The sequence below is a fragment of the Alosa sapidissima genome, chromosome 21 (assembly GCF_018492685.1).
Source record: "Alosa sapidissima isolate fAloSap1 chromosome 21, fAloSap1.pri, whole genome shotgun sequence".
NCBI classification, from domain to species: domain Eukaryota; kingdom Metazoa; phylum Chordata; class Actinopteri; order Clupeiformes; family Clupeidae; genus Alosa; species Alosa sapidissima.
The window spans coordinates 27,684,517-27,707,936 of record NC_055977.1 but is presented as its reverse complement, the minus strand read 5'-3'; positions in this window follow the sequence as shown (position 1 = coordinate 27,707,936).

Here is a 23,420-nt window from a genome sequence, read left to right as displayed (position 1 = left end):
TCAGGGGTGACTGTGTTTTAAGTAAAAAAAAAACCTGGATGTGAGGTATGGTTTTCAAAGTTTTACAATTTCTATTCCAAAGTTTCCTATTCAGCAGAAATGCTATATTAAAAAAAGCCATATTAGATGATATATGAAACTACTGGGGACAAAAGACCTTTTATGACTTAAATCTCTTTCATACTAAGACCATTCAGCATAGATAGACAAGGTGCAGCATGGCATTAAAATGGAAATGTTATTACCTGCCAGTCATCATTTTAAGAGTCAGAGGTGATTTTGTTTTAAGTAAAACTGGGTGTGAGAGCTTATTTGAAAACAGGTAAGGTTTTCAAAGTTTTACAATTCCTATTCCAAAGTTTCCTATTAAGTGGAAATGTACTTACTATAAGCCATATTAGAAGATATATGAAACTACTGGGGAAAAAAGAGCTTTTTATCTCTTCAACTTAGATAGACCAGGTGCAGCATGGCATTTAAATGGAAAAGTTATTACCTGCAAGTGATTCATTCAAGCCATTTCAAGGTGCACATTGACCGCTTGCAAGGCAATCATTTTTTCCCCATACTTATGGTGGGTGTCTTACAGCAGTAATGGAGCTTTTAACTAAAGTTTGTTGTGCATGTGCTTCAGTAAGTTAAATTTAGCCAAGGACATACTGGCAAGACTGCTTCTCTGCAGTTTTTGGGTGACTGAGAAACTCAAATGAGTTAATAATTAACAGTTGATTTCCCATTAGGTGTCCCCCACCAACGCACCGAAGCCATGACATAGCGTTGTCTAGGCAGCAATTTCACTAATCTAAACAAATCTAACCATAGTGGTGACCAAAGCAGTGGCTTTCTTAATCTATTATCATTTTACGTTTCTAAGACATGCCCATGAAAGTTTCATGTGTGCACATGAAACACATGAAAGTTTCACGTGAGCACATGAAAGTTTCGCGTGAGCACATTAAACTAAACTTTAGCAAAACTTGTTTTATTGCTCATGTCCCTTTAGGGGCTCTGTAGTATATTCATACAAACACGATCAAATTTGTGGCTGCAGAGTTTGGGCTTCCTCCGTAAAAGAGACCAGCATGTAACTTCACAGCATGCGGTTAAAATCCTTAAAGGTGGTCTTAGTGTCATTATGCGGTTTTTAAGATAAAACATTTGGTAACACTTTATAATCACTACACACAATGCATAATTTATTAAGCATTTGTATAACTATTAGTAAATGGTTAGTTAATCATTAGTAAAGTATTGCTCATACATTATTTCTCATCAATAAAGCATTTGCACAGTTATAAATGGTTTGCTTATAAATATGCCTATATCTAAAATGTGTTATCCCGATTCCTGAAGTAAGTTTCTAGTTATTTTTTCTCCCATTGAGAACTGGATTATAAGGCATAGAATTGTAACCACCTATGGTAGACTCAAAAGCAGGGCTCCGAACCGGTTCAAGGAACGAAAACGAAAACCGAAAACGAACGGAATTTTACGAGGAGCGGAAACGGAAACGAAAACAAAATGGTCTTCAACTGTTCCGGAACAGAAACGTTATTCTGAAATCCACAAAACCGTTTGATAACGTTTTTTTTTTTCGTTCTCTATATATTTTAGAAAATTTCACAAAAGCATATCCTAAGTGTTCTACTCGTTTGATTGTAGGCAAACAGCCTAATAATTTGATTTCTGCAGTTTGAAAAAAAAGGAATAAATGGATGGACCTTTGGTCCAAATGTGTATATTTTGTCTTGCTGTTGTAATGTAACCTATCCGTCTGCCACTTCGGATCTTAGGCCAGCTCGTAGCGTAGGCTACTGAAACTAATTTGGAAATTGTTTGTAGCCTATGCGTAATAGCCTATTTTGCCTGTCCACGCCTTGTCGTTTTAAAGTCGGGATTTGAAATGTTTGCGCAATTATAGCCTATTCTATGTAGAAGAGTTAAACGGGAAATTTGAGATAGGCCTTGTCAGCAACAGACAGGTTCGTTTATAAACAGGGTTGGAATTATAGTGCAAGCCTTTGAAGATCTCCATATGGATAAAACTACAACCAGGTAAGGAGTTTAGCACGTATCCAGAAATATTTTTGATAAGAAATTATTTATAGGCGTTAGGCCTACAGTAACTCTGTAGGCTATGGGATGGATAGCCCATCTGAATGTTTTTGGATGCCGCCTGTGATTTATTATTTTTGGGCATAGCTACGGTATAGGCTAAATCAAGGGGAAATAATGAGTACGTCTATTCTAAGGTAAAGTCCACAAAAATAGACTTGATAGGCCCGCCAAACACTGCCGGAACTTTAAGAACGAACGATATTTTGCGTTCCGAACCGGTTCAGGACCGATATGTTGGTGGCGGAATGCATGCAAGAACGAAAACGTTAAACATAGGCCTACCTGAACCGTTCGGAACGGAACGTTTGAAAAATAATTTCGTTTTCAAGCCCTGCTCAAAACCAGCTATGTCATGACCAAAAGTTCATGGGGCATCAACCTTGTTTTGAGAAAAATGTAATATGTTATTCGCAATTTAACAGAAAAGTACCACACTACCCAAAATCCTAACATGTAAAAGCTGGTAAAAGCAGAGCCTTGATTGGTAGAGATCACTGTTGCCATGGAAATGTTTATACGTAAACTCCCTCCACTGTAAGTTTATTTACTTGCTTGAATTTCTCAAACCAAGATGGAGGTAGAGGCAGTCAGAAGTGATGTGTGGACATCCAATGAAAAAATATGCAATATGCAAAATGTCTGCAACACTGCTTTTGACTCCCAATTATTTAATGCAACGTTTCGACCCTGCTGGGTCTTCTTCAGGCAAATATTGAAATATTTTTTTCAATTGAGTATAGTTTTCTTTTGTCCTGCACCTGCCAGAAGTTGGGATGTGCACACTATAACTGGACATCCAATGAAAACAGATTTTCTCACCTTTGAAAGTTGAATTTACTCAATGTAAACGGTAGGAAGTTAGTAATTTTTTTGTCTTACATTCAAAAAGAAGCATGTATCGTTATCTGGAAAATGTTCGAAATGTATGCTTTTGCTATGGCTGATGGGATGAGTAGTCCCTATGCTCGGAAATTAAAATATGTACAAAGTCTTGTACCTTAGCCTTTTTTTGTTTTCTTTGCTTGAAATGAGTCAAGTCATGGTCAACTGGTCAACCTTAGGCAGGGTCAACAACTCTTTATATATATATATGGATTTTTCCGACGTTCATTTGAGAAATATATGGGAAACTACTTCCGGAAACTAAGCTCTCTCGGAGGAGGGGCAGGACTTAAAGAAATTCATCACTTTGATTCCTTCCCTCTCAAAAAACGTTCCTGCACATATGTACATTGCAAAGAATAGTTAATTAAAAATGCATAAATTGTATCTATTCTCAGTCTTTCTGTCAGTCTAACTCATCTATGTCAAATATGGATAGATACACACACACACACACACACACACATGTGTATGCACACACACACACACACACACACATGTGTATGCACACACAAACAGACAAATAGAAGGACCTGATAACAATACCCTCCATTCCCTATAATCAGTGAAACAGTAAGTGAGCTCTCCAGACTTCAGTGATTAGCTGATAGCTCTACAGATATGTATTATGGCTTGGGTACAGATTAGAGGATTAATCTAATCACCGTGACACAGCAATACCTCCTTGTGTCAGCAGAATTCAAGTTATCTTGGATGTTGTTATCTCGAGTGTCACTATTAACCCAAAGTTTGGCTGAACTCCTTCATATGAATACTGAGTCTTTTTTGAGTCATTTGCAGAACTGGATTTTCTGAGCAAACAAACCAAAAAAAAAGTCACAAAAGGGGAAGTGTGGCTCCTTGGCGATGGAATAAAACCTAGTGCTGACTGACTGACTGCAGAGCGTGGAATTAACGCCTACCAGATGCTCTCTCTGTGCGAGTAAACACCAACAGCGGGCTTGCCCGGAGTCTGCCCATGGCTAAGCTCACAATCACTGCCATCTGACAGAGTGGTGTGTGTGTGTTTGTGTTTGTGGGTGTGTGTGTGTGTGTGTGTGTTTGTGTGTGTGAAAGACAGAGCTAGAATGTGCATGTGTGTGTGTCTATCCCTGAATGTGTGTGTTTGTGTATGTCAGTCTGTGTTTGAATGTTCCTGTGTGTGTGTATGCGTGCATGAGTGTGTGTACTGTATGTGTGTGTGTGTGAGAGCGAGAGCAAAAGAGAAAGAGACCGACAGGGAGGCTTTGTGTGTCTATGGATGTGTGTGTGTGCTCTTTAAGACAAATCTTTTTGCCAGGAGGTGTTAGGAACCACAGCCCGTGTTGGCAGATGGGCTGAGATTGTGTGTGTGTGGGGCAGTGACTGGAGCCACCAATCCACTTGGGAGGGGTGGGGGTAGGTTCCTTTCCCTTTCCCCTCTCTGCAGGGCATAATCCCAAAGACACAGTGCCCTCTCACTGTCTGTACAAAGGGTCAGCCTCTACGGCTTTAAATCACCGGACTAATTAACAAGCCGTAACATTAAAATACCCTTACAGAGCAGGAGGAGAGGGGGAAGGGGTAATGAGAGCCTGATGTAGACGCATTTAGAGTTCACTCTCCCCGTCTGACCTGAGGCCAGTAAAATATGTCCTGTCTTTTGCTGAGTCAGTGGTTATTAAATTTATTTATTTATTTTCATGGGTCAGCTCTGTCGGCTAGTCACAAATTCGGTGACATGGTGTTGACATTGCATGCTTTCTCTCGCCCTGAGAGAGACCCACAGACTTTGCAAAGTCAGGCACGTGAGTGTGCGGAATGCTGCTCTGCTTGTGAACAAGGCTTTATGCTTGTTCCGTAGGGCTTAGCTCCATGTGCTCTGCAACGCCGCCAGTTTTTAATGGTGTCATATAAATAAATGAAATGTCATTGAATTGATCGACAAAGAGACAAAAAGCCCAACAGGTCTGGCTTCAGAAGGCATAACGCATTAGCATTGTCTAGGTGGAGAGACAAAACAACACCTCAGCAGCCATGCTGACAAGGGCACAGAGGATGCAAAATGTAATAGCTACGAAGCACTCAGCTCTGCCCTGCTGTGTCTGCATGCACATCATTACAGGCCTGAGCATTATTAACAACGTACAAAGAGGAGCTATTTCCACCATCTCCCTTTGCTCCTGTGCAAATGTATCCCTGTTTGCTGTGTTCAAGAAACATGATCTTCCCCTCCTTTGATGATGTCTGAGAGAGGTCCTCCACTCATCAGAGAGGCCATCTTTGTTTGTTATTGTTATCATAGAGATGGACGAAATGGAAGTTCCAAGGTGACTGCATAGTGTTTGTGTTGGGGGGTCTTTGTTGGTCATTACGGTTCTGTCCTGTCCTCTCTCGGACCTCTTTCTCTTTCTATCTCTCGCTCACACTCGCATCAGTCTCCGCCAAAGAGCTTTTAAATGTCCTTAATATGAAGAGAGATATGCGCTACTATCCTTTCATCCATCCACATGTACACACACACTCACACACCTACGCGCGCACGCACACGCACACACACACACACACACACACACACACTCACACATGCATTACGCACATACATACACACACACACACACACACACACACACCTTTCACCGTAGATTGAAACGCCAGCCCAGATGATGGAGGATGCTCCAGCTTGTAAATAACTGTCTGTTTATCTCTGACCAGCGGCCACTTAATTCTCCAGGGTTTGGACACACACTTGGGCCTGTGCCAGCTTCAGTACTTGCAAAAGCTATCACGACACTCATCACAAAACACTGACACATTGCGAGAGATATATCGCCAGACACACACCGCTTAGCACAGACATTACCTAATCATGTTGCTATTGTGTAGCTTTTGTTAAGACAAACACCTATTTTCTGTCAAATCTAACTGTCAACACCACCCAAAAAATAAATAATGGCAACACTCCATGTGGTTAGAGGTATAGGATTAAACCATCCATGCACAGCAGAGGCAGCAGGTGTTAAAGATGAAATAAAGCTCATTTTCCGTCCTCACCATCAATTATCATCCGTCACAGCAGAATAAACAGAATTTCAAGAAAACAAGAGTTTCAACTTCAGAGACAGCCAGAGGAATGTGTTTACATGTTGTCTTAACATATTGACTTTATCTTAAAAAAAATGGAAGTAAAATGTTTAGTATATTTTTTCTCAGATGAGAAAATAAACATTTCTCCACTTTTTCAAGTCCTTCCCCTCCTGTGGACGAAAAGCCTCTTCTGTCATAACTCTTTCTCGACCAGCAAAGCTTCAGACCCGAGCCCCAATAAATCCTTAATCCTTCATAAGGAGGCACCTTAATCCTACCACTCCATAATACCACAACGCTGACATTCCATCTGCCCTCAAACCACCATCCTGTCTCTCTCTCTCTCTCTCTCTCTCTCTTATTCTCCATCTTTCTCTCTCTGTCTGTCTCTTTCTCTCTCTCACACTCTCTCTGTCTATCTGTCTCTCTCTCACTCTATCACTCTCTCTGTCTTTCTCCCCCCCCCTCTCTCCAATATGAAATATGAATGTCATTCTAAGATGCTATTGCAGAATTGTTAAAAGTTTCTTTTCATCCTTTTCTTTCTGGTTACAGCTAGTCATTGCTCTATAATGTTTCTCTATACGCACAACCAAAGGAACATAACAAACCAACACAACAGGGACACACATGGGGAGTGTTTCCTTTACATCCTCCGGCCTTTGATGTCTGAGAAAGGACACCTGGAGCTGAGGAACGCTGCAGGCCCACACTGTGCACACCAACAGAATGTGTAGCACTGAGAGATGCTACACTAGCCTTTGACATCTCACTGTAGTCTGTAGCAGGTGAACATACAGACACAAAGAACAACAGTGTGGGTTTGTAGCCACACACTTATAGTAACATAAAGATAGATATGTGCTACTATCCATTGATCCATCCACATGTACACACGCACACATGCACACACGCACACACACTAAACACACACACAGTGTGTTAGAGTCGAGGATAGTCCTATCACAGTTTTACACAATTGTTAAAACACATTTTTTGAAACCTTCCACATTTTTCACACAAATCCCTCTGACAACCTCTGCGAAACCGAACAATCACATCAAAACAGTTGTACCTCTGTGCTCCAAACCAAACATTCAGATCATCTCACATCTCACACATTGAACACTACATCAAAAAATGGAAAACACAGTGTTCAGGGCAACTCCTATAGCTCCAGGAGAAATTGCCATTGTTTACAATACATTTTGCATCTAAAAAACAAAACAAAGCAAAAAGATTCCATAACTCAGTGGATTTACTGTAAATCCAGTAAACATAATGTATTGAGAATGGAGGTTTGTGTTTACAGTTTTGAGAAAAGGGTGGAAGGTAGCTATTGTGGAAAAACTCTATACTGGAAAAGACAGGCATTTCAGTACTGTAAATGAGAAGTAGTTTACAGCCTACAATATACTCTGAATGCCTCACTGACTTTTTGTCCAATGTTGATATGAACCTGCACTGCTCAGCAACCTGTTCACACTCTGAACTAGCTTATATTGGTTGTGTAACATCATTTGAAACAAGTGTGATCAATTTTGAGTTGTGGTGTTTAACGTATGGCATTTGTGCCTTCTTTGTGTTTACCTTTTGCCACTTGGTTACCATTATGCATCACAATACAAAATGTGTTTTATTGCATGAGAATGTGTAGAGTTTTGCAAAAAGAGTTTAGACCTGCAAATTGTGTATTATATGTGAAAACGGTTTAAGGCAGTTAAACGAAGCTGCGAGTTTACGCTCCCAAGCTGCGTAAAACTCGCAGGTGGTACCTTATTTGGCTCTGGCCTGTACATTTGTCACGCCTCAAAATTTACATACAGACCAGCCCACTGGTGCTCTGAGCCAGGAGCGTGAATGGAGAGCGAAGATGAAACAAACACTAGTTTAGCTCGTTTACTTCCACAGGAATTATAAAGCAGACAGTTCTTCAAGGATATCGAAAGCGATCTATGATGAAATTGTTTACATGTTTAAATCCAAGCCCCGCCGTCTTGCACTAGCCTCAAAACGCAGCCAGCGCGCATTATGGACGCGTCATCGGAGACCCTGAAATAACTGTTTGCACAGCAAATTAGGAGTAAAGTAAGTGGAGGTAACTCCTGTTCCTCATTGATCGTGGTTCCTGATGTCTGTTCAAAGGATATTTTCCCAAGTATTAATAGCTCAGGCTACTTCGGCCAATTGGTTACACCGTTTGCTAAGCAATAAGCAAAGCCTAGTTCACGTGTTGATTTAGACCTATAAAATAAAACCAATCTCTAAAATAGGCACTGCATTCTAAGTTTTTTATTCTAACTTAAAATAGCTTTATGGATTATTATTTTTTCTAGATCTACATTTACGTTTTAAAATGAATTATATAGTGCAGCCTCTGAAGAATTATTCTTGCGAGTAGGCCTAGCATATTTTAACGTGCGGTTTTTGATTGTCATTACGCGATCGCGTTCATTTTGAGAGCACTGATATACAGTAGCCCATAGTGTTTACATTTACAGGTCATTTGCGTTCCACCTGTCATATGTGCCCCACACTTGTACTGGGTTGATGCCACCGAAAAATCTTACAGGCACACCTTAATTATAATTTCTGGCCACGCCCATAAAAAGTAACCTATTTATTTTGTTTGTTTTAATTAGCCTAGTCGCCTGCTGTAGTTTTAGTGGTCACCTTGCTATTTTAAAGTTGTATCAGGTAGCTTAGTTAACTTTACATTCTCCTATGTGGGCCTAACACTTCAGCCATTTGGAACAGATCGAACACACCAGAATAGGCCTGTTTAGTAGGCCTAAGCAGGATTTGATGGCCGCATTCCTACACTTATAAAATGCAATTCAATGCGGAAGTAATCTAAGTATTCAGAATACGTTACTCAGATTGAGTAACATAACGGAATACGTTACAGATTACATTTTTGGGCATGTATTCTGTATTCTGTAACGGAATACGTTTGGAAAGTAACCCTCCCAACACTGTTCATTGGCAAGGCTATTTAATTTTCCTGTGTGTTATTCGGATAAAACCTGTGTTGTCGTTATGTTCTCAGCAAGATGGCTAACTGAAGCTGAGTAACACGATAGTTTGGTTGCTAAGCTGTAATATAACCCATACCCATATAACACATACATATGTCAGAAGTGGAAACAACTTCACGTTATCAATTCAAATGATATCTAGTCGATATGTTGAAAACCGTGTTGTCTAGATACAATGGATTTATTTGCACGTTCTTATTTTAGAACATTACAAGAACGGCAACATGACAAACGCAGCATGCCAAACAGATGCTCCAAGTGTGGCATTTTGCGGGGCTTAGAATATTTGGGGGCCAAGCAGCGAAGCTGCGAGGACCTCATTGTGTTTCTACGTTTTCCTATTATTATTATTATATGCAATGGGAGTCTATGGCAGCCCATAGAACCGTATGGTAAAAAGTTGGGAAATTTGGCACACTGATTGGGACGGTCCCATGATTCATGTCACCAAGTTTCATGTCGGCAACTCGAACCCTCTAGCGCCACCAACAGGCCAAATTTGGAGGTGCGTTCATGCACGTAACTTTTGACCTGTTGGTCTGATTTTCAAAAGTCAGGTATTGTTGGAATCCTTGGACCAAGCCGAGTTCAACGCACCCTATGACGTCATTTTCCGCCATTTTGGATTTCATCAAAAACACTTAAAATGTATCAGGGGTCACATACTTTCTCTGATTCCCACCAAATTTGACACAGATCATCTTCAGACCAAGCCTCACAAAAGTTATCACTTTTTGTCTTCGGAAGTATTACCGTTCGCCCGTAAAAGCCAATCAAAATTTGCGGCGAAGCCGCCAAACAGGAAGTGAGCTCATATCTCAGCAACCCTTGCATGTATCAAAACCAAACTTGGTACATTGACTCATGACCCCATCAGGAGGACCCTCAAGAAATTTGGTGACCTTTGACCTCTAGGGGGCGCTGTAATTCACATGCCTTTTGGCCTGTAGCTGCTGCTGTGCTTAGCATTAAATTGTACTAGTGGTGTCTGGTAATACTGTGAAAGGTCCTTCGGTCAACTGAGGGCAACTTGTCACATCAATATAATTTATTCGGCCGCCATATTTGATTTGATCAAAAACACCAACAATTTCGCACAGGTCACAAATTTCATCTGATCTTCACCAAAATTGGCACAGACCATCTTCAGACCATGCCTTGTCACTTCATTTATTTCTGTAACAATTGATAGAAGCGTTCGCCCGTCACATCCAATCGAAATTTGTGGCGAAGCCGCCAAACAGGAAGTGAGCTCATATCTCAGGAATCGTTGCATGTATCAAAACCAAACTTGGTACATGGACTCATGACCCCATCAGGTGAATGCCGAAGAAATTTTGTGACCTTTGACCTCTAGGGTCACTGCAATTAGCAAAAATGCATTTTGCCTTGTAACTTTTGACGTGCTAGACGTGAAACTTGCTTTGACAGCTTATGGCCATACGTCTGATTGCAGCATTGAGCTAACAGCATTTCGTTGCCATGGTTACTCCAGCCTATCTGCTTGGCCCCCTCATTGCTGCTTGCAGCTATATTAGCAAATGCTTTTGCTGTGAGTTAACAGCTTGGTGTGTGCATGCAAAAGTGACTTTCACTTGTGTTACAACATTTCTGTTGTTTGGTTTAGGTTTTATCTTGCAGCCATGCACTTCTGCTGAGTCCCCACAATGGAAGACAGCCAAGGAGAAACTATGTATAGACTTGCCAAATAATTTGTAAGTTTAATAAAATATATATTTTTATTACAAACAAATCAAAATGTACAACAGTATAGGCACTAAAAAGAACTTATCGATTCACACACAACAGGCTGTCTTAGACCTGATGCTACTGGTGTCGAAATCATCATCAGTACTGTAAACAAAGCACAATGTTCAGGGCCATACAATTTGTTTATTGTACAGCCTACAATGCACTGTATTACAGTATCCAATATAAGTCCTTTTTCTTGTACTCTTCGAGATCATGAAAGACCCTCTTCCTTATTGGGATGCCGTCCAGCGGATTCCTGTGCCCCAGGACTTGTGTGCTCAACTTGACAGACCTTCCATGGAGGATGCTGTTGCTGAACATGTGTCACGGTTCAGTCAAAAAGGGGTCTGAATCCAACGTACTGCCCTGAAGTAGCCAGAAGCTCCCTCCATATGCGTAGTACCACACACAAGGGTATCATGACACAGACGCTTCTTCTAAGGAAACCCCAGCTCCTGCTCACAAAAGACCTGTAGGCCAAGTCATTTCATTGCCTGCAACGAGAACAGGGTGGAAAAGCAATTTTTTTTTACTATTTATTTTTTAATATTTTACATCAGAGTATCACTGGATGATTGTTAAAAAAATAAGTAAAGTTTATCATTTTGTGGTGTTGATCAAACTGTGTTTTTGCAATATGCTGAACCAATAATGAATGTGTATTGGTTAAAAAATATTTTATTTATATACTGTAACTGCTAACACTTGTATCAGATTGTCTCTCACCTTTCCATCCCCCTGATTCTCAAACGGCCATGGCATGCATTTTGCAAAGAATATAGAGGCACAACGGATCGAGGCCATGATGGTCATTCAGGTCAGCTCCTCAGGAACCTGGGTCATTCTTTTAATAACCTGTAAAAACAAACATAATTTCCCTGCTGTTATTTCGTAATTTTGAATGAGCAGGTAGCACAAAGTAGCAAATGTCTCCAGTTTTAGTTACCAGAGTTGTAAGATCACATATTAGGCTACTACATGGAAAGAAGGTAATAATCTCAATCAGATGTCAGCAGGATAGTTTCAAGATTACATTAGACCTACTGACTGTACCTACTGTATTTTAAACAGTGATATTTATAGGATTTTTGATTATTGTACTCTACTCCATGGTACTATGTAAATTGCCCATTGGGGATAAATAAAGTGTTTTTGAATTGACACAAACGAGAGTAGGCCTAGTAATATTTTCGTTGACCTCATTTCACTTTAGCCATAGGCTACAAACTGCACAGAGCTCCTGTCCAGCTAACTGGATGTCCCGTTGTAAGATCACATATTACTACATGGAAAGAAGGTAAAAATCTCGATAATCAGATGACTTAATCAGCAGGATAGTAGTTACAAGAGTACATTAAACCTACTGACACAAACATAATATTTTCATTGACGCGAGCAGGCTACTCGTTTCACTTCACCCATATAGCATACGAACTGCACAGAGCTCCTGCCCAGCTAACTGGACGTCCTGTTGTAAGATCGCATATTACCACTACAATAATGTATGTACTCCTAATCAAATGACCTATTCAGCAGGAGAATATACTTTCTGACTAAAATGAGTACTTGCAAGCAGCACTCCTTTCACTACAGCATAGCCTGGACTGGCTACGAACTTTTCAGCTAGCTTCTAACTGGACATCTTGACAAAAATTGCACAAGGGTACAAGTTGTAAAACATTTGTTTGTGTGCAAATTAATAACTTATGTTGCTTACAATGCTAAAAACGAACCTAATACAATGTTTAGCTTAGTCTACGACACTAACGTGCAAGTATTGCACTAGTATTACAGCTAGCTAACTGGGCTACGTGTGGCAAACTAGTAAATGACAAAACTTACCACTCTGAAGTAGTCATTTCCAATCTATGGGCGACTGGTTGCTCCTCTATTTCAGATTCTTCCTCAATGATTCAGGCTCAAATATGCTGTTCAACACCTATTGTATGTCTCCGTATTCCACCTTCGCTGTTTCAGCGAGTGGTGTCGGCCATGTTGCCGTCTTTGCTCTGGAGCTTCGCTCGTTGTAAACCAACCAATCAGCACGCAGTTCATCTAAATATTCATGAGCATACCATAAAAGGGAGAAAACCTCTCGTTCATTCTAGGGCCTATTTCCTAGGCTTGCCTTAGGGCGCATAGAACAGCACATGGGCCATTTTCAGCCCAACCAATGTTACATACTCTATTTGGAAACCTTAAGGAACAGCATGAAATACCCTATATAATCATTCTATCACTCCTTTAACAGTACACATGTAATACTCTTTTTGTCCACTGGTGGTTGTTTTTGCACTGTTTCGCGTTTGCCATCAAAAACGGAAAGAAATGTAGGCCTATCTGCAAACAATGTAAGAGGCCTATGCTGACTGCATCAGTGCTCAAAGTATTCTAAAAGTTTATCAATAAATTGTTAATAACTAACTAACTTATATTCAAGTCATTTTTCTGGGACTTTCTGGGATAATTATTTTTATTTGTTCAAATGTTGAATGGTGGGCATTTCAGACCACTTCAGCACTTCATAAAATTCTCATAGTTTGAGAACTTTACATTTTTAGAGTTCACACATTTTTTATGAAATATACTTTTGGGACTACCTGCTAATACTTTTGGGAATGCAAAAGTCTTTTTATTAGTATTATTTAATGTGAGTTACATTTTACACTGATATGGCATGATGGCAATATAAACACAGCTAACAATGGTATTAAATTGCAAAAGCCTATAGATTAAATGTAATGGAATATTCAACTAAGGTAGACTGCTGTTGTTCACAGCACTAAGCTATTTATGGTTACTGATATACTCTGAGTCTCTGGCCCTCTCTTACAGCCAGGCATAGTATGCTGGCCCTCGGAAGAAAAAGTTTGGGGACCACTGGTTTAAGGTTTTGCCAAAAGGGTGATTGATTCAAGAAATGTGTTCAGGCAACTGAGAATTTGGTTCATAGAATGTAGTTTAGAGTTTTAGCAATTGTGAATACTGCAGTGTCCACTGTGGCCAGATGGCAGATTTAGCTCAGCTCACCAGTGAAATGTCCAGTGGTGATCAGAGAGGTCACTTGGGGGGAAAGCCCAGTGGTGTTCCCACTTAGTCTTCCATTACTCTCTCTCTTTCTTTGTTCATCCTATCAAAATAAAAGCTTTTAGGTATACTTAAAGAGAGAGAGAGAGTGCGAGTGCGAGAGAGAGAGAGAGAGAGAGAGAGAGAGAGAGAGAGAGAGAGAGAGAGAGAGAGAAGCCTACTCATAAATTGACAGAGAAAACATAAACTCATAGAGAAACAAAGTGCCTTGCACTTTCTTTCCAAAGTGCTTATAAACACATTTATGTTCCCATCACCATCCCAGACATTATACCTAAAAAAGCAGCAGGGTTTCAATGGCATGAGATTACCAAGGTTACAGCTGTGCACTTGCTTGTATGTGGTGCCTCATACGGTGTGCAGTGAGCGTGACGGATGCCATCGTCACGTTTTCGAGTTTAAGAGCTGAGCTATGTTCATTCACAGCAGCTATGTTTATTGCATGCAAAGTGGTTCATCTCCATCCACTACCTCAGACGTGAAGTGCTGTAACAGGTGGCTGTGAAGGAGAGTCATGTCATGCTGCAGCCTCTATGGTCTAGACACTATGGTGCTCAAAACAATGAGGCTGAATGGAAGCAGAAGATACACAGCTGTTAGTGCCTATGACAGCAATAAAATATGATGCGACGGAGAGACATTACAGGATGTTAAGCTGAACATAAAACAAAAATGTTACAGCACATAAAACAGCACAAAAACCCCCAACAGATGGCAGAAGATAGATAGCGGAGGTGAAAAGATAATTCAAAAATAATATTGGCGCAAGCCAGGGTCCAGCAGAGGTCCTGCTAGAGGTTGATCCTTTATGATCTGCATCTAAAAGTAATGCAAAAAGGCCTGGCTATGAGCCCAGATAGGCTATACCAGGTCAGATTATTAGACTGAAAGACCGTACCAATACAGTCACTCAGCTAGCAGAATCTGCTTTCTTAGACAATTCTAAATGATGCTATCTTTGATAAGATAAATGCACATACATGTGTAAATGTATGTATGTTAATACATGTATTAATATACATGTTCACTGTACCAGTATATAAGTGAGTAAGAGTGTTGTGTGTTGCATCCACTGTATTCTCTGTTACTCACTCACCAAAACAAATGTCTCCATTTTGAGACAATAAAGGTTAATCTGATCTGATCTAACTTGTGTATCTGAAGACCTTTCTCTGACTCACAGGCCTATGTAACAATATCAATTGTGCCCAGTTCAGTGTTAAACCTCCCCTTGTGCATGAAAGCTCCAAAACAATAGATGAAATTGGTGTGAATTATATGTTCAGTAAAGTTCTGGGTATTGCTTGGCCTGAGAAAAACAAATCTTCATTCAAAATCACAAACTGGGCACTGCACCATTCACTGTGCCCTGCATGTGTCTTCTCTGCAACAAGACGATGGTGTTTGTTTGTTTGTTTATCTATCTTACAAATAATAATTTCCGACCTCTACTGGATTAGTACAGAGAGTACATAAGTCTCAGTGTGTCTGACAGTGTGTAGAATAACAGCCCTTGGATTCAGTCCTGATAGATAACAGATGGGCTATAAGCAGTAGCCACATTGCACTAGTATCCTGCTGAAACTGATGGGACTGTCAGTTGTGTCGTTGTGACTGAGCAACAATCTGTGCGTGCATGCAGGCTTTCCAGCATGTCTCCGACAACAGACAAGCAATGATGTTAGAGCAAAATGCTTGGGCCTTGTAATTTCACCCAAGAATATATATGGAGTATTGTAACATTTTAATGTTTTTGGAAAGTCTTCAATAAATCATTCACATCTACATCATAAGCTTATTTTGCAGGTAAAAAGAAACACTTTTAGAAGTATGTTTTCTAGGTTTCAAACCCTTAACCTGTGTTGCTGGGTATTTGTTCTACCAGTTAAAATACCCTTCTCTAAACTAGTCTAGTCTGGTCTTTGGTAGTCCTTATTGCTGGTCCATAAAGCAAGTCATGTGGGCACTAGTAATGCTGATAATGGGAACAAAGACAGCACAGTTGTAATGTCTGACGTGTGTATTTTCCAACGCTTGTAAAATTGGCAAAGTGGACGTGTGTGTCACACACCCTTGCCAACAGCAGGTGGAGAGTGAACACAAAAGCCTGCAACACCATATGGCACCAGAGACACTCTCATCTCGCTCTCAGAGTGGACATCCACAGGTAAATGTGTGTGTGTGTGTGTGTAATTACAAATCCAATGCTGATTCCCAATTAACATCTTTTACCCACCCATGACACCTGTGTGTGTGTGGGGGGGGGGGAGTTTGCAAGAGTGTAAAAAAGACAGTAAGGAAGTGAGAGGTTGAACAAGAAGAAACAGAGAAAGGGAGGGGGGAAGGGAAAATGATTGAAAAGGAAAAGGCAGACACATTGAGAAGAGTGACAGACAGGCAGAGGGAGGGATGGAGGGAAAGAGAGCCAGAGAGAGGAGGGAGAAAGAGGGCTACGTGCCCTCCAAATGGCTCTTTACAGATCATCGGGGCAACAGGCTCATTACCTGCCCCCGTGGAGTAGGCGGAAAGTGGCCAGGTCAGTGGTGGAGTGGGTGGAGGCGGGCAGAGGGTGCTGAGCGGCGGAGTATGGGCGAATAGATGGGCGGCGAAGAGGATGCAGCGCACCACATGATCAGATGATGAGTCGCATGATGAGCTGTCGGAAGAAAACAAGAAAGAAATCACAAAAGAAAACAAAGGGGGGGGGGGGGGGGGACCTGACACAAACAGCTTTTCATCTCTGATTGCATTTCTTGTCTCTTGTCTCGTCCATTAAACCATTAATCAAATCCTGCATTCATTGTGAAGGACCTCAGCTCTTAAATGTCTCACTGTCTCTTGTGCATTGGAAATGAGGAAGGCTGGCAAGTTCTCTGAACTGTGTTGATATCATAATTACGGCTTTTCAAATGACATGAAAGATTGGGGATGGTCCCGTACTTATCACATAATCATAACTGTATGAAAGAATTCAAATAAAAACATGAAGAGATACAGAAATAGCATTGGGTGCACCAAACATGTAGTCACATTAACAAATGGCCCCACTTACCTCCACATTAACACCATGCAGGTGATTTTGTCTGAATTAATTTATAGTGCAGGAAGTGAATACATGTATTTTTGTATTTATTTTATTAATCCTGTTAATACATTTTCCCTTTATTTCCCTGATTGCTGCCTTCTGCATGGTACAAACAACTGATCTATGGAAATGTGTTTATTTGCATTAGGGCTGCGACAATTGATCAATGAATCGATTAGTTGTTGACTATTAAATTAATCGGCAACTATTTTGATAATCGATTAATCGGTTTGTGTCATTTTTTAAGGGAAATACATCAAATTTCTCTGATTGTAGGTTATTAAACTTTTCAGCTTCACTTACTCCTCTCTGACAGTGACCTAAATATCTTTGGTGTGTGGACAGGACAAAGCATTGGCAGACATAATCTTGGGCTTTGGGAAACAACGATCAACATGTTTTCACCATTTTCTGCCATTTTATCGATTAGCCTACTAATCGATTAATCGAGAAAATAATCGGCAGATTAATGAAAATAATTGTTAGTTGCAGCCCTAATTTGCATATGCAGCTGGAGGGTGAGATCCACCACAGTGGTCAGGACCCATGTCAAGACATTCTAAAGTGAACTGCTCATTCAGTATCTTTCTCTGCATTTGGACAGAAAACCAAGTCCAGCTGTTGTATTGTTGTGTTTCTTTTGTGTGTGTGTGTTTTGGTGATACTTCTTCTATTCAGCATATCTAGTTGGCAGCCAGTTTCACTGTGCACAATGCAATAATCTGCCTATAAAACTATTCCTAAAGTGGCATGGATCTGTTAAGTTAGTGTGTACTGTGCTATCTAACAGCATATGCATACGGTCACAGTAGGCTTCAACATGTAATTTACAACCTAGTTCACTGGTGCAAATATTTAGGATTTGTTGCCTTGGACCCACCCTATGGGGAAAAAAAACATGCCATGACATGCTTAGCTAGCAATTCCTGGTGTTTATGTGCCGTTGACAGTCAGTGTCATGTTAATAAATCGTTCTGCTAATCTGTAGACGTGTGTGGACATGAAGTTCAAGGAACCGTGAACACATGCTTGACTCCACGTCTCACACATCGATCTTCATGTACCCACATGAGCCCGTGCATGTGATAGATGGACAGCACGCATCACTCATTCATGACAGCTGGTGCCTTTCTATACATCATGGATGTCAAATTCAAATACATTAGAGGGCCAAAAAAACAAATTTGCTACAAGCCGAGGGCCGGACTGGTTCAATGTTTTAAAACATATTAAAATGACTGCACGTAACCTATTGAACCAAGACGTGTACTGTATTTTATTTAATGATTAAATGAATAATGACTGTGACTGAAGTGTGGGCAAAGTTTGCACAGAAATGTACGATTTTTCCCATCCTCACCGACCCTGTCATAAAACTTGTTTAAATGATCATACGATGCCTCCTTGCTGCTTTGTCGTCTCTACATCAGCCTTTCTCAAACTTCTTTGACCTGAGGCCCAGTCAAGGCGTACTTTGGGGTCATAGGGCCCACCTACATGAACCCACCCACTCCTCCACCCCCCATCAAATTATCATAATGATATCACAATTATTATTATTTTTCTACTATATTGCTATACATGCACTTCAAAACAGTCAATGTTTAAAGTGCTAAGATTGTTCACAAAAGTTTGTGAAAACATGCACATCAGAGTACTGCTTTACTAATGTAAAATATAATTAAGCCTACAATAGTTTCATTGTTTTTGCATTGTTGCATGATGCTTGCATGAGAAATACTTCTCAAAACAACAGCAGTTATGGTGCCGTTGTTTTGGGATGTTTCCCTCATGCAAGCATCATACACTGATAGAATATTTATATGCTAATTACATTTCATTTGAATTCCTGAATGTAAGGATTCAGGAAACACAATACCAGCTTTTATGAATGGTAAATGGCGGATCAGATCATGCGTAAATCACTGATCTGGAGATCTTTAACTATCTTTAACTAAGACTAATTAATAGCTTTTGGCTGACTTATATCTAATACTTAATGCCAAACAGTGTTTTATATAGTCTGTGCTCTGTTTTTTATGGAAGTTGCATAAATCCACGTCGTTCTATTAAATGTCGTTTCATAATTAAATAGCCTTCTAATAGGTTGAAGCTTCCCCACTAACACAAAACGTTAAGGGAACGTTCGGGAACGTTAGTGTATGGTTCCCTAAAGGTTAGTTCGAACCAAACCAAAAACTAACGGTTAGGGAACGTTCCCTAAGGGTTCTAACGTTCCCTAAACGTTAAGGGAACCAACCAACTAAAACGTTCTCCTGTGGTTGCACAGTACCTTCACACAACGTTCCCGTTTGGTTGTCTTTGGTTGTTTTTTGGTTGTTCTGAGTGCGGTTTTGAAATGTTTATTTAAACAAGCTCCATTTCAGTTTTTGAAGTAGCCTAACATACAAAATGTTTGCAGTCACTTGATTTAGATCCACTCAAATGATTGGTCTTATGAAATCTAAGTAAGGTAAACATCATATCAAGATAATATTTATTTTAGGCTAATATCAATTTTACTAAATGAAAAAAAATATACTTTTGTGCTTTTTTTTTACCATATTAGGTGAATGAACTTTAAACAAGAATCTATCAATAGAACACTTTTCACAACTAAGAAAATTCACTTCTTTCATTTCACATTTCACTTCAGTTCAATCAGACAGGCTCTCCCTTACACGTAGGCCTACCCCCACGCCAGTAGGGGGAAGACAGCGCCTCCACATATCCTGCACACACACTCTTTAACTTCCTCCCCTCTGGCAGGCGCTACAGATCCCTGCACACAAAAACAACCAGACACAAGAACAACTCTTTTCCCACTGCCGTCACTCTCCTGAACTGCAGATAAGTGGGGTCATCCCCACTTTGACCATTCACCTGCACATTACATACTTTATCATTCCAATATGTGTCTTGCACACTACATTTGCACTATTACTTTGCACTCTACATCACACTCCATGTGTACTTATATTGGTATTATGTCTTATTTCTATAGTTGTTTTGTATATTATTGTGTTGGTATCTGCCACAATGTATATTGTTGTCTCTATTGTACAGTATGTCTGTCCATTTGTTGAATGTATAGAGCACCTAACAAAGTCAAATTCCTTGTGATTGTATATTTGGGTAACATGGAGTCTGATGTTTATATATATTTTTAGACCTTTTGTATTTTGATTATTTTATATTAAAGTTATAAATCCCATCAATTTTGCCTGTTCATTAATTCCTGCAAATGTAGTTTAATAATGCATTCCTGCTCATGCAGTTTAAAGTAATAATAAAATTGGTATGCAAATTGCAATGTTAGGGGAAGGTTCCCTAAAGGTTACAACGTTTAGGGAAGGGAACGTTCCCTAAATGTTGCAACGTTTAGGGAACGTTATGGGAATGTTCCCTAAAGGTTGCAACGGTTAGGGAACGTTAGGGGAAGGTTCTCTAAAGGTTGCAACCTTTAGATAACGTTAGGGGAACGTTCAGGGAACGTTTTATATAACCAAGAACTAACGTTCCCGGAACATTCAGCAAACTTTCCATGGGAACCAAAACTTACTCAAAAACTAACCTTCGGGGAACGTTTGGGAACCAAAAACTAACGTTCCCGAAAACCAAAAACTATGGTTCCCAGAACGTTTTGGGAACCATAAATTGTTAGCTGGGTTAGCTTTGCTACCAACGTGCACACGCATGCATTGAATACATACCATGACTTAATTCTATGCCTCTATGTTTGATGACACCAAACAAGTATTTCCTACTAATTGCAGAAATGTTTGTTTTCTTTTTCTGTCCGCGGCTTCTTGATCAATTGCGCAGCAAATTATCAGACGATGGCCCGGGAATAATTTCACTCTGCAGATCATTGTCCACATTGCGGACCGCGGCCCATAGTTTGACAAATGGTGACCATCATGCTGCCATATTAAGGCCTTTTTACGATGTGTTTTAGCCGGGTTTTCGCGTGGAAGGCTCTGTAGAAATCTGACACCCTATTCAACGAAGTTAAACTGAAAGAGCGTGCCGTTCACAGACACCAGAATGAACGAGTTCACAGTAACGTTCATCAGGCAGTAGTAGGCTAATACAGTACGTTCAGTTCACGTTCGCTCAAAATATGAACGAGTTCATGAACTTTCGTTCAATGAACGTGTTCAGGCACAACACTGGGGAGGGGGGTAGCTGAAAGTTGACATCTGCCCTGACTGAATACTGATGAATAATGAAGCCGAGGCCCACTTGCGGCGCCGCAGTGAGTTCATGGGCTACCGTTGCATGGTGGGAAATGGAGTATTGGTGCGTGCAAAACAGCGGCCGCTGGCTGTGGCCTGCGGGCCGGTTCTAATACTAATCAAATATCATCCCGGGGCCGTAGATAATTCATTCCCGGGCCTTTACTTTGACATGTCTGCCATACATCATTCTCTTACCCTGGAGTGGAGCGGGCTCATGCGTGCTGGGCTCTTCAGCTTTGCTTCCATGGCCCATGGCAACAGTTGCCATGTGTGGGGTGCAGGGACCTCGAGACGGAGAATGACAAGCTAACGCGAGCTCTTAAAGTGGGACCGAGAATGGAGAAAAAAGCCTCGCTTCTGCTCTCTAACCCAGACAGACGTAAGGGTGACCTGGAAATGGTAAGGTATGCACACAAAGGCGAAGATTGCGCCGCCTGGGCCGGACAAGGCTGAGTGACCAAGGCCTCCGATTGCGCTGTCAGCAGGACAGGGAGTCTGACAGGCAAACAGGACACTGCCACAACAGAATGAGCCCAAGAGAGAGGGGGGCAGACAATGCGCATGAGATGGTGGTGGAGGTGGCGTAGGGAAGCTAGGAGAAGAGATAGTATAGTGTGCGTAGAGATGGTGGGTGGTGGTGGTGGAGGGGGGGGGGGGTGAGAGAGATGCGAAAAAACCCTAATTTGGCAAGTGTACAAAAGGAACTGCTTGCACAGACTTTAGACCATAATGTTACTTGATAAAAATGGCATCACAGCCTGTACTGAGACGCAGTAGATATGCTGTGCGCCCATCACACTCTATAGGCCCAGGGTTCGGATTACCATAGGGCTCGGATGTGCTCGGCCCCCTGAGTTCTGGCCAGGCACTACTAGTTCCACTCAAAATCTTGGGGGGAGTTCAGCGCCTAGCCTAGAAATCTAGACGCACCCTAGCGGCAGCTAGTCTAGTAACTCTCCGTTGGCTTGTGAGCTCGAAAAATTAAACTTCTATCAGGCCAATCAAATCGTGTATAGAGTCGTTAGTATTATCGTTAACATAATGATTGATGGCAGAGTTGCAAAGGTTTGGCTTGAATTCCCTGCTATTTGAAAACATATAAAATAGATGAAAATTCGCTGTTGGCGAACAGTGTGACACGAGTTAAGCTTTTATTAAATTGGCGAAAGTTTGAACTAGCCAACTAGCTCCGCTGGTGGGAAACGCATGGAACTCATAGCGCTGTCCTATTGCGTGCAGAGGGAATTTGAAAGACAACCGATTATCCCGCCCCTCGGACTGAGCACTGCGAACGGTGAGTGCCCAGACCCTACATTTTAATGTGGGTCTGGCTCGTCAGGCTACAGCACGCCTGCTTCACCAGATTATTATTTTAGGCCTACATTCCATTGCAAAAGAAATAAAACAGCATAATGCATTTAATAAACCTATCATTAGCCAGGCTACTAATAACCCCCACTCCACCCCCTCCCCCCGTAAACCCACCGGGAACGACGGGATAATTCGAACACTGACTAGGCCTGTCAAAGTAGCCTATACACATGGAGATCATGTTGAACAGTGATGTTCACCCTTATCATTCACCATACTGCCACCCTTATCATTCACCACACTATACCACAGTGTCACTTGCCATGGTCGGGGGGAAACTAGAACGCAGGATTCTGCTCTTTTGCAAGTGTAATTTCACAATGCATTTGAAGTTGACTGTGCGTTCCTTTTGTCCCTAATTTCCATTTATATTTTATGTTTTCCCTTACATAATATCCTTTGATGTTGTTACATCAAACACAGCTGTGGCCCAATGTTATTAGGTCGTATATTTCCAATAAATGTTCCCGTTCACCGCCCCCTCGGCTCCTTTGCCTCCTATAGCTAGTGGAAGAGTGGTGTTCTCTTTTTGTGAGATAAATTAATTTAATCCTGTGAGAGCTAATCAAGTACATGTATAACATAAATGTTGTTTTTTTCTTCTCTGTGTGAGCTTTCCATTCAAGTTATCACCCGTGGCTTCAAGCAACTGCTTGTTTTTTTTCGGAGCCAACAGCGCCGGTTTGACGTCGACAAGCTGTCGTTTTTTCCCCCCAACCTGGAAATCTGGACGCACGTATTACAGCAGCGCGCAGAGAGCTTTCTGTCCGTTCGCCATCC